The following is a 14280-nucleotide window of genomic DNA, read 5'->3' as shown; positions in this document are numbered from 1 at the left end:
ACTTCACTGGACCGCTTCTGTCGATACAGTGCATTGGAAAACGTTCGTCCAAAAATTGTCTCACCCGAACATCAAAATGTGGGGATGCACCATCCTGCTGAAATGTTATTTTATTTTCTACTAAACTGTCATAATTTTCTAAAATTTGTGTAATCATAGGATCTACACAGTTTCGTAATAGATTTTTAAGTGTGTGTCTCCATTGTGTAAGAAACCGCTATTGACATGGATGGAAAAAAACGCGGTACCCGAAAAAACGCGGGGCCCGAGAGATTGGATGGGAATTAGTCAGTCAACTCGAGCGAGCTAGGCGAGAGCATTGATATCATTTAATAGTTGTTTATATCGGAAAAAATGCGATAGTTTAATCGTTGAGTTGAATTGTGAATTGATGTATTTTTGGGTAAAATATATTTTTACGATTATTATATCTGCTTTTCTTATAATTGAGATTACCTTCAATGAAGAATGGTCCAGCAATATGATTACCAAGAATGCCAGCCCAGACATTCAATTTTTGTGAAGTTTGTGAATGTGTTTTCATCACGAAATGAGGGTGGCCGGAGTCAGCAATTGGCATTCAATCGGGAATGCCGATTGCTAACTCCGGACATCTTTAATAATTGAACGCCTTCGAGAGTAGACTGTATTATTGTATGGAAATAGATGGAAGTTATTTAGAACCGTTTATCCGATGATTGTGTTGCTATTGATATTACTTTTGTTGATTTCCTCAATAAAATGAATGACAGCGAATTTTCTGTTTTTCCTAAATAAAACGTTCAACATTCAATATCTCAATAACGAATGAACCAATTTCGAAAAAAATACAGAATTGATAGAGGTACAAAAGACCTTTCGAATGATGTATCACTCGACCCCCCATGCCATTGGAAAAAACCGAGGGGATAGTTGCTGACCGCAGGGGGTGAAGTTTCGGTTATGATTTCCATATCAGAATTAGTCCCCATAAGAATAAAAATTGACGTCTTGGTTTACTACGGAAATTCCTCAATTGATATATTCATTCAGTATATGATCGACTCAGTTAATGTGTTATCTTAATGATACGTGTCATTTGTTTGTTTACGTTTCTTCAAAATATCTTTATGTTAATGATTTTGAAAAAATATTCCAAACTATAAATAATAAAGTTACACTATTAACAGAAACACAAGGAAATAATTGATTACAGATTCATGAATATAATCAACATGAATGTTGGAAATGAAAGTTTATTAAGTTTTGATAGATAGATAGATGAGCGTAGCCTTATCTAAACAATTTTTTGAATACACTGACCCGTTACGTGGTAAAAATCGATAATGATGATAATTATTACAAATTTTCACAATATAGATAGAATGTATGCATTTCACCTCAGTTGGACTGGTTGTAATTATTATCATAAATAGTATCATCTGAGCCTAAGCTAACCATTGTTATATTGTTAATATTGAATTAGACTTCAAACGGTTCATTTGCTTGAAACGAAAAGTGAATCTGCGTAGTGTCCTAGGGATATATCTCGTCTTTGGCACAAGTAATGCTTTAGAAATTTTATCATGTATAAATACTGACCCGTTACTCAATGAGAAAAAAATGAAAAAAAAACTTCGACGGCGGCCACTCAAGTTTGTTCATTATGAAATCTGTAATGTATTCTTGATTAGGATACGCCACTGTTTTTGTTTGATATATATTTTATATTTTCTTTTTATGCGTTTACAAAAAGATCGAGTAGTAGTTTTTTTGGAAAACTGGCCTGAAGGGTCATTATAATATTATTCCAAGTGTGTATGTACATCAGTAATGTTCATTGATGAATAAACCTTATTCGGGAAATGAATGGTTTTCTTTTTCCTCGAACGTACATATCAATTGGCGACGAGGATGAGATTGTGACTAGTATTAGAGGAGATCAGTGAATTGTGAACTTTTTATAAAAGTAAAATCTTCGAAGAAAATGGCGCACGGCGATATCGGATATTTGAATCGTTTCGATCATGTGACATCTGATTGGAATATATTTTTGACTCAGTTAACTCAATATTGTACTATCAATACTCTGGCAGAAGATATTAAAAGGGACTTACTGTTAAATTCTTTGACTGAACGCAGTTATAAATTGGTGATAAATTTGTGTGTACCGGATTCGCCGGACAAGAAGACGTTTCCTGAATTGAAGACGTTTATGGATAAGCATTTCAGCCCCATTACCTGTTTTCATACGGAACGAATAAAATTCTATTTTGTCAGGGGAGAAGAAAATGAATCCGTTATAGATTTTGCGACTAAATTTAAGTGTTTGGATGGAAATGCCCAGTTTGGTACCGAGTTTCAAACAGTATTGAGGGACATTTTTCTGGTAGGAGGTAGAAAAGGTCCCATTCAAGATAGACTCGAAGAAGAAAAAGGTGACCTCACGTTCGAGAAAGCCCTAGAAATGGCATTATGTAAAGAGCAAAGCCAGAAGGAATCGGGGCTTTCACTTGTGACTCAAGTAAAATTAGAACTCAATGCGGATACCATACATCAGCTGAGTTCCCGAAGTAATTTACAGAGTCGAAGATTGGAAACAAAACCAAGCCAGGCGAATAGCAGTACGTGGACCAATAAAAGACGCTTTTGCATTGTTTGTGGTAGGTGATTAAGTATGCAACAAATGCGGAAAAAAAGGTCATTCAGCTCAAATGTGTCATCAAAATCAAAACAGAAAATTTGTCGGGAAAAACTTTTTTGTTGAAACAGAAACCCTACACAGATATCAATGAAGGTGGAAAATAAGTGGACTACGTTCGAAGTCGATACCGGTTTTGCATTTTCTGCTATATCTGAAGAATAATATAAAAAAAAATGCGAATATAAAATTACTTGCCACCGACCTACATCTACGAGATTATGTAGGGTATTCATTTCCACCAGTGGAAAAACTTTATTTGAATTTTCAATACTATGATAAAGTAGGAGTATTAGAAACATATGTGATTGAAAGGGGTGGCTCTCCTTTACTAGGTAGAAACGGTTTGAAAAAATTGAATCTGAGAATTGTACCTTTCAATTCGATTGGCTGTGATGGCAACAAACTGACAACCCTTTGCGAGAAATATTCAGAAATTTTCAGTGGTGATAATCAAAGACTGATTTGGGCCAAGCATATCAGCAAATTGCGGTTACGGCGAACACTACAAAATTATTGACTATATCAACGCATAAGGGATTGTTTGGCTATACACGCCTCCCTTACGGAATCACTAGTGGGACAAGTATCTTTCAGAAAGTTGTTGAAAATCTATTTATGAATATTCCTGGGGTAGTAGTATTTTGGAAGATAGAAATTATATAGTAAAAAATAAGAACACGAACTTGGAGTACAAGAAACATATCGATGAATTATTGGCAGATAATAAGTAATAACACATGTCATAACACAGGAAACAAAACTTCTAACAATAATTCATCTCTTTCATTTTTTTCGGATGCTGCATATGACATTCAACATAATAATGGAAAATATCTTCGAACGCCTGATATTCTCAGTTCAAATGATGTAACAATCAGTTCAGAAGTGAATCTAGCTCAAGATGAACTCTCTTCTATCTCTGCGGACAGTTCTTCACGAAACTTGAGACCTCGAGACCAAATGAAACAACCAGATAGATTTTTTCCTTCGAGAAAATCTGTTTACAGGGAAGGATGATGTAATGTATTATTGATAGTATACGCCACTGTTTTTGTTTGATATGATCTATATTTTCTTTTTATGCGGTTACAAAAAGATTGAGTAGTTTTTTTTTGGGAAACTGGTCTGAAGGGTCATTATAATATTATTCCAAGTGTGTATGTACATCAGTTATGTTTATTGATGAATAAACCTTATCCGTGAAATGAATGGTTTTCTTTTTCCTCGAATGTACATATCAAAATCAACGGCACGTCGGAAAATTCAGAGAAGCGAAGTTCTGATGCTTTGATATACTCTATCGAGATTAGACAAGTCAATTTTTCTTTATCGATAGCTCTGAAGATGCCATCTGTCACAGTTAAAAAAGCAGTTGTACTGAGTTTCTGTCTAAGTATGAATTGTACACATGTAGTAATGCTATTTTCATATGCATAGGGTGACATATGACTTTTCATTGCTTCTTCTGCAACTTATAACGGTGGTGAAATACTGAGGGCTCGAAGGTCGAACAAATTGGACAAGGAAATACTTTTAGGTAGAGGTTTAATTAGGGGATTGTTCCAACATATCAGGAAAGATGAAATTATCTATGGTGATTTCCTAACAATAGCATAAAATATTTACTCAGAAAAGGCAACTGTGGTTGTGAGGGTACATGTTGTTAGATGTCATGTTCATTGATGCGATTTATATTTTTCAAGAATTAATGTATTTCAGAGATTTTCTTTCCATCTAGGAAGACTATTTTCACAACGTTCCGGCAAAGTCTCATTCTGGCTTTGTCTGAATCTTAGAATTAGACAGATTTACTCCAATTCTGTTTCCTTATTTATAGGGGTGAATTTATATATGTGAAGTGATGAGATGGATCTCCATATTGCTGGTAATATTTGCGAATCATCTCTCTTGTTCGTTCTACTAAATCGTTTTTCAATTTCGATAGACTCTCTGATTGTTCGAAAGTGGAAGTTTTTCTTGATTGCACTGAGAAAAATCAAAAAGGAATATGAATCAGAAAAAAATATCACTTTGGCTAAACATTGCATCAAAAATTCGTACTCCATCTATAATGATCAACAATACGAACAAATTGAGGGGCATCAAAAGGCTCGCCAATATCATCCATTATTGTCGATCTCTTTATGGAAGAAAACAGAAAGCAGTAGCAACGTCAGACTTGAAACCAAAATTCTGGCTGAAATATGTCTATGGCATTTTCGTGATTTGGTTACATGGAAACCAAGAACTTTTCAGTGTTTGTCAATCACTTGATTGAAATCCATCCATCGATCAAATTCACGAAAGAAGATGAAGAGGGTAACCAGCTCGCATTTCTTGATGTGCTGATCATGAAAAAGCCGGACGGACAACTAGGCCATACGATCCATCGTGAAGCAATACACACTAATATAAACCTGACTGGAAATTCACACCATCACCCAAAACAAATTCACTCGGTGGCATAAACACTAATCATATGTTCGAAGGGGCTAACAGATAACGAACACAGAAAACAAGAGCTGAACACCATCGAGATAACTCTACGAATGAATGACTACTCAGAGAAAATCATGAAAGCCGCTTACAAGATCACACAGAAACAGCAGACATGCTCCATAATTGAAAGGATCAGATACCAGTGGAGTTCCAAGGAGTTTACGAACTACCATGTCAAGACTGTGACAAGACTTACATCAGCCCGTCCAATAGGCGAATCAACATACGCAAGGATGAACACAAATTATCAGTGAAGCAAAATCAGAAATAAGCACATGATGATTCAGGCATAATGACAAGGGCAGGGGAGACAGTACAGATAATCGGGCCAACACAGGTAGATGAGTCAACATAGTTAGTGGCAGCAACCCAGGTAAATAGTAGCATCCCCCCTATAAATTGAGAAACAGAGTACGAGTTAATCAGTCTAGTTCTCAACTCCAGACATCACCAGAATATGGCAAATGACTCCACCGACACGTTTTGAAAATAGTCCATGTGAGGATCAAAAACACAAAACACGGAGCGCAAATAGAAATGAAATATTCTTCCACTATTTTTCGATTATTCCGAAATAAACTGATAAAAATGACTTAGGAAAATGATCGTAGATTTGAAATATTTCTTAATATATGAAGAGTTTATTAGAAACTATTCAAAAAGTGTGTCCTGAAAAACCCTTTGATCTATGAAAACATCTAGAATACACAGAAATGATTGAGTGAATGTACAGAGTTTGTCCCTGGTTCCAAAGTTTCATCCCAATACATTCTCATACATTGAAAAACACTGAATAGGTGAAGTGATTTGTGGTAGGAGGCAAAATGATTATAATACAGTATCGAAGGCCCTAAATATACTTCTCAAATTCTGAGAATTATTTTCAGTTCAGAATACACTTTGATAACAATAACATTATAAAATTCCAAAAGATTTTCAGAGACATCATCATCACTTCATTGAAAACCCATTTTTTATTAACGGTTGATTACACGAAAACCAGGCCGATTTTAGAACTTACCTAGTAATTGAAATTCAAAACCTATATGTACACAGTGGAGAATTCCCTGCACAGAATATATAAAGACTTTTTTTAAAGAATTCTTACAAACCTCTGAAAACTATGATTGTTGTCAATTTAAACTATTCAAGGAACACTTTTATTGTGTAGCAAAACACGTATGGCGATTTCGAAAAACTTTTTAGTGAAAATTTCACAATAAAGTTTTATGGGTACGTTATGAATTTTCAACAAGTATTAGCTGATTTCATCACAAGTGTAAAAACATTTTTCGGTCAGTTATTTTTCATCAATTGAAGTTATCGTAGGAAATATTGATCGTTAATACGACTTCCTTCGGAGAGTGATTATGAGGTTTTGAATTATTGCATTGACGTCGCTGTTTCGGTTTCATTTTCGATCATTCAAAAGAGAAAGTCAAGTCTGAGTAACATCCCGTCACATAGTTGAAATATTGAAATATAAATAGGTACATGGAATATTCTCTTGAATATCCGATCCATTGAATGAGAAGTGGAATACTATCGTTATACTTAGGGGAACCAGTTTCTTTGCTCAACCAACTGATAAACTCTATCAGTCTTCAAATCTATAACTTTGCAGTTGCTTTATTACATATGTAGAAATGTTACCATGAAATAAATGATTTAAATTTGGATTTATTAATAAGTGTGACGTTTGAACAAATCAAAATGAAAGTCAAATTATATTAGAAAAAAATTTTTAGGTTTTCCAATTCTACATATAAACTCCCAAAGAAGAAATGGAAAGAAATTATTAATGTAATCAGCTTCAATATCCATACCTGAATCGGTCATGAAATACAGTTCATTCCATATCGATTTAACTGAATAAAGTCACGTCAGTGGTCCTTGAAGCAAGTATTTTGAAAATTACCCGTGGAAAAATATTCAGATCTTTGCCAGTAACAAGAAGGGAAAAAATGACAAGAAAAAGTTTCTGAAAGGTATAAACGGTACAAAACTCAAATCAACTGACTATTCTACTTCACTGGTTGAGAGCAATGTTTCAGAAAATGAAAATGAATAATCTACACAGTCTAAATATTACTGGAGTTTTTTCCCAAAACTAAATCGTTATTTTTAATACCTCGACACGTGTTTCGATCACCAAGTGATCATCTTCAAGAGGAAGATAAAACACGTGTCGAGGTGTTAAAAATAACGATTTGGTGTTTGGAAAAAAAACTCCAGTAATATTCATTACTACACCAAAGGTTCCAAACAGTACATCATAAGTACCCAGTCTAAGATTGCACATCATCCCTAATCGAAGAAAACGATATTATCTTCGATTCATATATAAATTTCATCTCCTATCAGAAATGGACAAATGGACAATAGACCAATAGGCAAATGACTCATGAAATCGGTCCTACGAATCGTGGTCACGGCTGAGACGTTCAGACCACCATTGCAGTTTGAGAAGTCAACCAAATTTGTATATTTTCTATCGCTGAAAAAGTTGTCTATTTGCAGAACATTTCGAAGGCCAAGCAAAGAAGAGTGTTAATGTGTTGTTGAGTTTCACTCATGTATTTGATAAAATTATAGTAAGTATAGTAAGTATAGTAAGCTAGACTCGGTGGAGAAAATTTTCAATTCAATATTCCGAATTTTCCTCACAAGGTACATATTTGTGAGTTACAATAAAACGTTTGAACAATGATAGCTCTCAAAACCCCAAATCTTCAAAAATTGATGAAAATAATAATCTGAGAATGAAATGCGAAAGGATAGTGAATAAATTGTTCTGTTTAGATTGGACAAACGGTGAAAAAATGCGACGAATTCTGTAATGTATATGTTGAGTTTCAACAACTATAGTGATGGACAAAAATTTTGCCAATGAAATTGATGCTCTTGGATTCATATAGAACTAATGAACATTAAAAAGACAAACTCCGTCACAAATAAAGAAGATAACTACGAAAATGTATTCAAACATTCGTGGCTGAAATGATAACTCGACTCGAATTGTGAGAAATTTGGATCTGTCTATGTAATATTTGAATATAAAAAACTGAAATAAAAGTGGAAATTTGTTGAATTCATTCATGCCCCTTGATATCCTCGAAAACGTTAAAAATACCCCTTCTTGTCCAAATCTAGACTTGAATGTTTTCTGAACGGAAAGTTCCACATACATTCTTGGCTCATGGGTATTGCTGCAGACGTATAACCGGGTGAAGTTGGAAAAATCCGAGTGGTCGACAGCAAGACCAATATGATAGTATTCGGAAAACTCGTAGTAAGTTATAGAACTGAGTCTATAACTGAGAGGGAGTGTTACAGAGAATATTATATTTTTTATATTGTTATTCGCCATCAATTTTGAATTCTATCGTTTTGTACAATAAACCTACTAACATTAAATAAGTTGACAACAAAGTTACTTCTCCGACATTTCTTTTCATCTTCATATCGATTCTACTTAACACAATTACAAACGTGTATGTATGATGTGCCATGCGTGTGGAGAGTTTATTGAAGTAAATTTATTTCTTCTTTCTTTGGAAGTTCCCACATTTTTTTAATAAAGATATGCGAAGAATTAGACCAAGGTCGATAATTTTTGAAACCGTTAAAAAATTATAGTGTAAGGAAACCCAAAAGGAAGAGAATATAACAAAAATTAAAGAAAAAATAAATTATGGTCGATTTGAGGTCAAAAAGTGGTAGATGGTGAGTTTTTGAGGGAAAAAAATCGGCAGAACTACAAAAAAGATCTACGACTTTCGTATCCACACTTTCGTTACATAACTTTGAAATTTGTAAAGAATTCAAATAAACAAGTTTTCGGTTTTTCATTTTCATCTATAAAAAAGCAAGAAATTTGTCGTAATTCCCTGATTTCCAATGCAAAATTCGCGTGTCAAAATATCTGATTTTTAATCTGATAGTCTGATAGTGTGAAAAAATATACGTTACTATGGTAAATGTTCACAGAAAATGTGAAAAGCGAAAAAAAACTCGAATCCAAAAATTGTTTTAATCAGTATGTACAATTTCGAGCTATTTTTTGAAATCAAAGATTCCAAGATACATTGATAAACAAAAAAAGGCAAATCCATAAAACATCAAGATTGCAAAAAAATTAAGCAAAAATAGTTGTTCAAAATATAAAAGATAGGATTTGAAGGGAATTTCATCTGAAAAATGTGGTTGCTACAATTTTTTTTCAGTAAAAAGGCTGGTTATAAAATTCTAATTGAATTTTTGTCATAAAAATCTCATAATATATAAATATACCTGTTAATCGTACTGTTGATTTCAGATACTTTTTACTGATTATATTATCCATTCATTATAATATTTTTTAATACATAAGTTTTTGTCTCTTTATGGCATTTCTCCGTCGTTTCCGATTGTAGCATATCTTCGAAACCATCACCGTCTTCATCTCCGATATCATTTTCAGTCTGCATTGCTCCTTTCTCCACAATTTCATCTGAATCATCAACTCCCTCGCAGGTTTTTTTTTTCATATTATTGCATTTTCCAGAGCCATGATAATTTGAGCATAAATTTGTGTATCTTGAACCATGTTCCCGGCAGTTACATTTTAAACTGTTACATCCAGTTTCAAAGCTGCAGCAAATTGTTCTGAGCCCCAATCTGTTGCTGTCAGTTCGTTACTCAGCCAAGTTTGCCTGTAACAATATTGTTCTGCTGAACCTTATGTGGGTAGGTGATTCTCCAATATGAAAGGTAATTTGATTCTTGCTAAATGATATTTCCAACATCTTAATCCATTCAATGTTACATTATCATATTCAATCGTTGCGTGAAAAACTGATGAGTTAAATATTTTTCTGGATCAGCAAAATTTTCCGGATGTTTCTTTCAGATGGAACATTGGCTGAACATTGATGAACCAATTGATATGCCTGGTTATGCTATTATTTCAAAATTTTGTCGGTAAAATTCAATGCACGGAGGAACCTTAATGATGATGAGAAAAAAGTTTTTGAAAACTTTTTCTTTTATCAATATAGATACATTTGACAAGTTCATTGTAGGAAACCTATCTGAATTTTCAATAGTCCACTCACAACATAACAATGTCTATATCGTTTGTTTCTATAGGCCACCTTCATCACATCATAGAAAGACTAGAATACTTATTATCAAAATTACCCCCACTTGCATCAAAAATTTCAGCTGGAGACTTCAACATACATTATCAAAACAAAACATGCGCCGATTCTCAAACACTAAATAACGTATAAGACTGCTTTAATCTAGTCATCCATGTAGATAGCAAGCTTTATAGATAACGTCTGCATAAACATCAAAGATGTATCAAGCTCAGTAATAAATCCAGGATTATCTGGTCACGGGGCTATTCTTTGTCTCATACTGAACATTGTCAGACACAAAAACATACACTCGGGTAAACTGTATGGACGAATATATAGCAGAAAAAATTATTTTCAATTTCAAAATAACTGTCAGACCACAGATTAGAATTCTATACATGGGGCAGAAGATCCAGTGAATGAATTTCAGAAACTTGTCTGTGAAAAATTCAGGGTGCCTACATACCATTAGAAAATTCCACAGTGACAATATATTTTTTATGTCACACTTTAATAATTTTCGTCGCATCTACAGACAAACTATTAAACAAGCCAAATATCACTATTATAATAATAGACTGAATGAAGCAGAAAATGAACAAAAATAAATGTGGGCAATAGTAAATGACTCGAGAGGAAATAAGAAACAGAACCATCCGGAAATAAAGATAAACTTAAATCAGTTAAATGATTATAATTGTTCAAAAGCCTCAAAATTACCCAACGGTATCATTCCAACAATTGACATGCTTTAAATTTTAGTGAGGTAGGCTCTCCTATGAATTTCTTGTTTTTATATGACACAGATTTGAGTGAGCTGAGGTTAGTAATAAAATAAATAAAACACAAAACTTCTGCTGGTGAAAATAACTTATCAGCAAAGTTGTTTTTACAATTGCCTGATGGAGGTCTTCGAACTTCAATAATAGCTACAAACTCGTCGTATACTAGTGGTGTCTTTCCTTCTAGGTAGTTTGGAATCAGCAAAAGTGATACCGCTTTACAAAGGAGGTGCCATTGATGACCCCAGCAATTTCAGACTGATCTCAATTTTATCAACGTTATCAAAAATCATGGGAAAACCAGTCAAAAGAAGCATAGTGGGCTTCTTGGGAAAACATAAAATTAGAGCTAACGTACAGTTTAGCTTGGCCTCCGACAAAAAAAAACACGAATGACGCTATTTGTCATATCCTCGAAAACGTCAACACGACCCTAAATAATAAAAAAGTGGCGGCGGCAGTATTTCTGGACCTTTCTAAGGCATTTGATTGCGTGAAATATGAAATTCTGCTGCAGAAACTCTTCCATAGTGGAATCCAGGGAACAGACTTAGAATGATTCAGATCTTATATTATTGGTAGAAGTCGAAAATAATATTGAGCAACAACACTTCTGATAGTGGAAAAATTGTACGCGGAGTTCCTCAGGGGTCAGTCCTAGGCCCAATTTTATCCTTCCTATATATTAACAATATGGCAAAACTTTATATATCTGGAGCATTTACCTTGTTTCCGGATGACACTACGGTACTTCGGCGTAATAAAGATCCTGATACTTTGACTTGGTTTGTCCACTCAGATTTTGAAAAAAAATTTAAAAAATGGTGTGAATCGAAAATGCTATCGTTAAATGTTTCTAAAACAAATCTGATAACATTCAAGTGGGACTTAGAACAAGTAATACTAGGTGAACACATTATTAAAAGTGAGCCTCTAACTAAATTTCTTGATATATTCATTAACAGGATTTTAGAATTTGATATGCAAATTGCTGCTTTAAAAATGAAATTATCTTCTGGTTGCTTTGCCATAAATGTCATATCTCGTGAACTCGGATTTTCAGCAGCAATAAATGCATACTATTCACTTATGGAGAGTCATCTCCGGTAAGAAATTCCTTTCTGGGGCTCAGGCAACCAGATTTTTATACAGAGTAATACTCAAATTGAAGACGCGTGACTCGTGTAGGCCACTTTTTTACAGAAATGAAATATTAACAATATGTGAAATATTCATTCTAGAGACTGTTTGCTTACTTCACAAACATTAAGAACAGTTTGAAAGCCATAGAGATAGGTCTACGCGTGGTGATAAAAAACTTGCTCTTCCACTGGCCACATCATCTTTGACAGTCTCAAATCTATAGAAATAGACAAACATATCATCGTCTATCAAAACATATTACATCAATTAATGAAGTTAAAAAATTCAGAAAATGGTTTGGGAAAGTGCTTCTACAGTTTGGAAGAGTATTTTGCATACAAATTCCATAAATAACGATGAGATTGGAACCTTTGGTGTGAAAGTTGGATAACTTTTTTCGAGATCAATTGCTCTAACACCAAACTGATATTTTTGCACTCGACGCGCGTTTCGCCAACAAAGTTAGCATCCTCAGGAGAAGAAAATTGATACCTAGTCTAGTCTGGTTAATCCTTATATACTAAAATTTGTTACCTGTGGTTGTATACCTGAAGTCCAATATGAAATTTCTCTGCAAGTTCTTAGTAATTTCTAACAGAAGATTTAAAAGCGGGCTAAACGGGATGGGTCCTTTATCGATTCATGCTGTTCTTACATTTTGCTATTTCTAGACTCTCACATGCATCGAGTTGCCTGGTGTCATGCACATGCTCAATCAGTTTCAGATTGTTTTCACCAATTATGTAGTCCTTGTCTAGAGCATGTTGGGCGACACTGGATTTTTCTATCCTTTCGTATTTTATGTGTGCACGATGCTCCTTGAAGCGGCTTTTAATCGCTCGTCGGCTCTGGCCGATATATTTACTGTTGCAATCTTGACAACTGTTTTCGTAAATCCCCAACCTTTCTGTGTTTTCTAGTCTATCTTTTGGATTACCAAGAAGCTGTTAGTAGTGTAACAACGTATGTTCTGGCTCACCGGGAGTGGGGGTAACCTATCAGCGTCATCGAAATCGACGCAGGATGGAACGAGTATCGTAGCGATTTGAGCGTGGACCCCCTTGCCCTCGGCCCCCCTTAGTACTCCACATCACCGCTCAGGCCTTCTTGGTACCCCACCTAACCCCTCGGCCCCCTTGTCACGTTTCAGTCACGTGATTTTAAATAAAAAAAGTTTATAGTTATGGGATTCGAACCTGGGTCGTCCGCGCCGTAGACATTGTCCTTAGCCTCTACACCATCGTAAGATATTGAAGTTAACTGCGAATGTTGGGTATTTATAGCGTTAGTTTTGTCGGGACCGAAATTGACTCATTCATTATACTTGACAGCATTTTTATTTTTGATTTCCGTAGAATGTAATCGTCATTATCATATTGAAGATAGGAAAATATACTTAGAATTGGGAAATAATTAATATTTCATGTAAAGATGTGTATGTGTGTGTAAGAGCGAGAGGCGCGTGTGACGTAATCGATGCAAAGAGAGATGGAGATTGAGGTTTTACCGGTTGCTAGTGCAAGCAGGTGTTGCCAGTTGTACAATAAATCAATGTTTATGGAGTAATGTAGCGTTGCCGGTTTGAAAATTAAGTTGTAGAATACACAGAGTCATCTATGAGTCACTAGCTGAACTATCAATTGGTTGAAGAAGGACACTGTAAACACTAGACTCATAAGACTGCATCTGTCAAATGTTAATACATGCCAGCATGTCAGGTTCTTCGTTGCCAGTTGTACAATAAATCATTGTTTATGGAGTAATGTAGCGTTACCGGTTTGAAAATTAAGTTATAGAATACACAGAGTCATCTATGAGTCACTAGCTGAACTATCTATTGGTTGAAGAAGGACACTGAATCGATGCACAAATTCACGTGGCTTTGCGTATATTGAGGATTCATTTGAATAATTTATCGTACAGAATTGTTTCATGTCCTGTTATCAGTAACCGCACAAAAATAGGCTCTCGATTCATCGATACAAAAGTATATGGAAACACCAAAGTTATAGAACACACAGAGTCATCTATGAGTCACTAGCTGAACTAT

This window comes from Leptinotarsa decemlineata, unplaced genomic scaffold (genome assembly GCF_025532065.1).
Source record: "Leptinotarsa decemlineata unplaced genomic scaffold, Ldec_3_MD MMD2_tig00026299_RagTag_RagTag, whole genome shotgun sequence".
Lineage (NCBI taxonomy): Eukaryota > Metazoa > Arthropoda > Insecta > Coleoptera > Chrysomelidae > Leptinotarsa > Leptinotarsa decemlineata.
The sequence above is the reverse complement of the archived record's forward strand: the minus strand, read 5'-3'. Positions refer to the sequence as shown.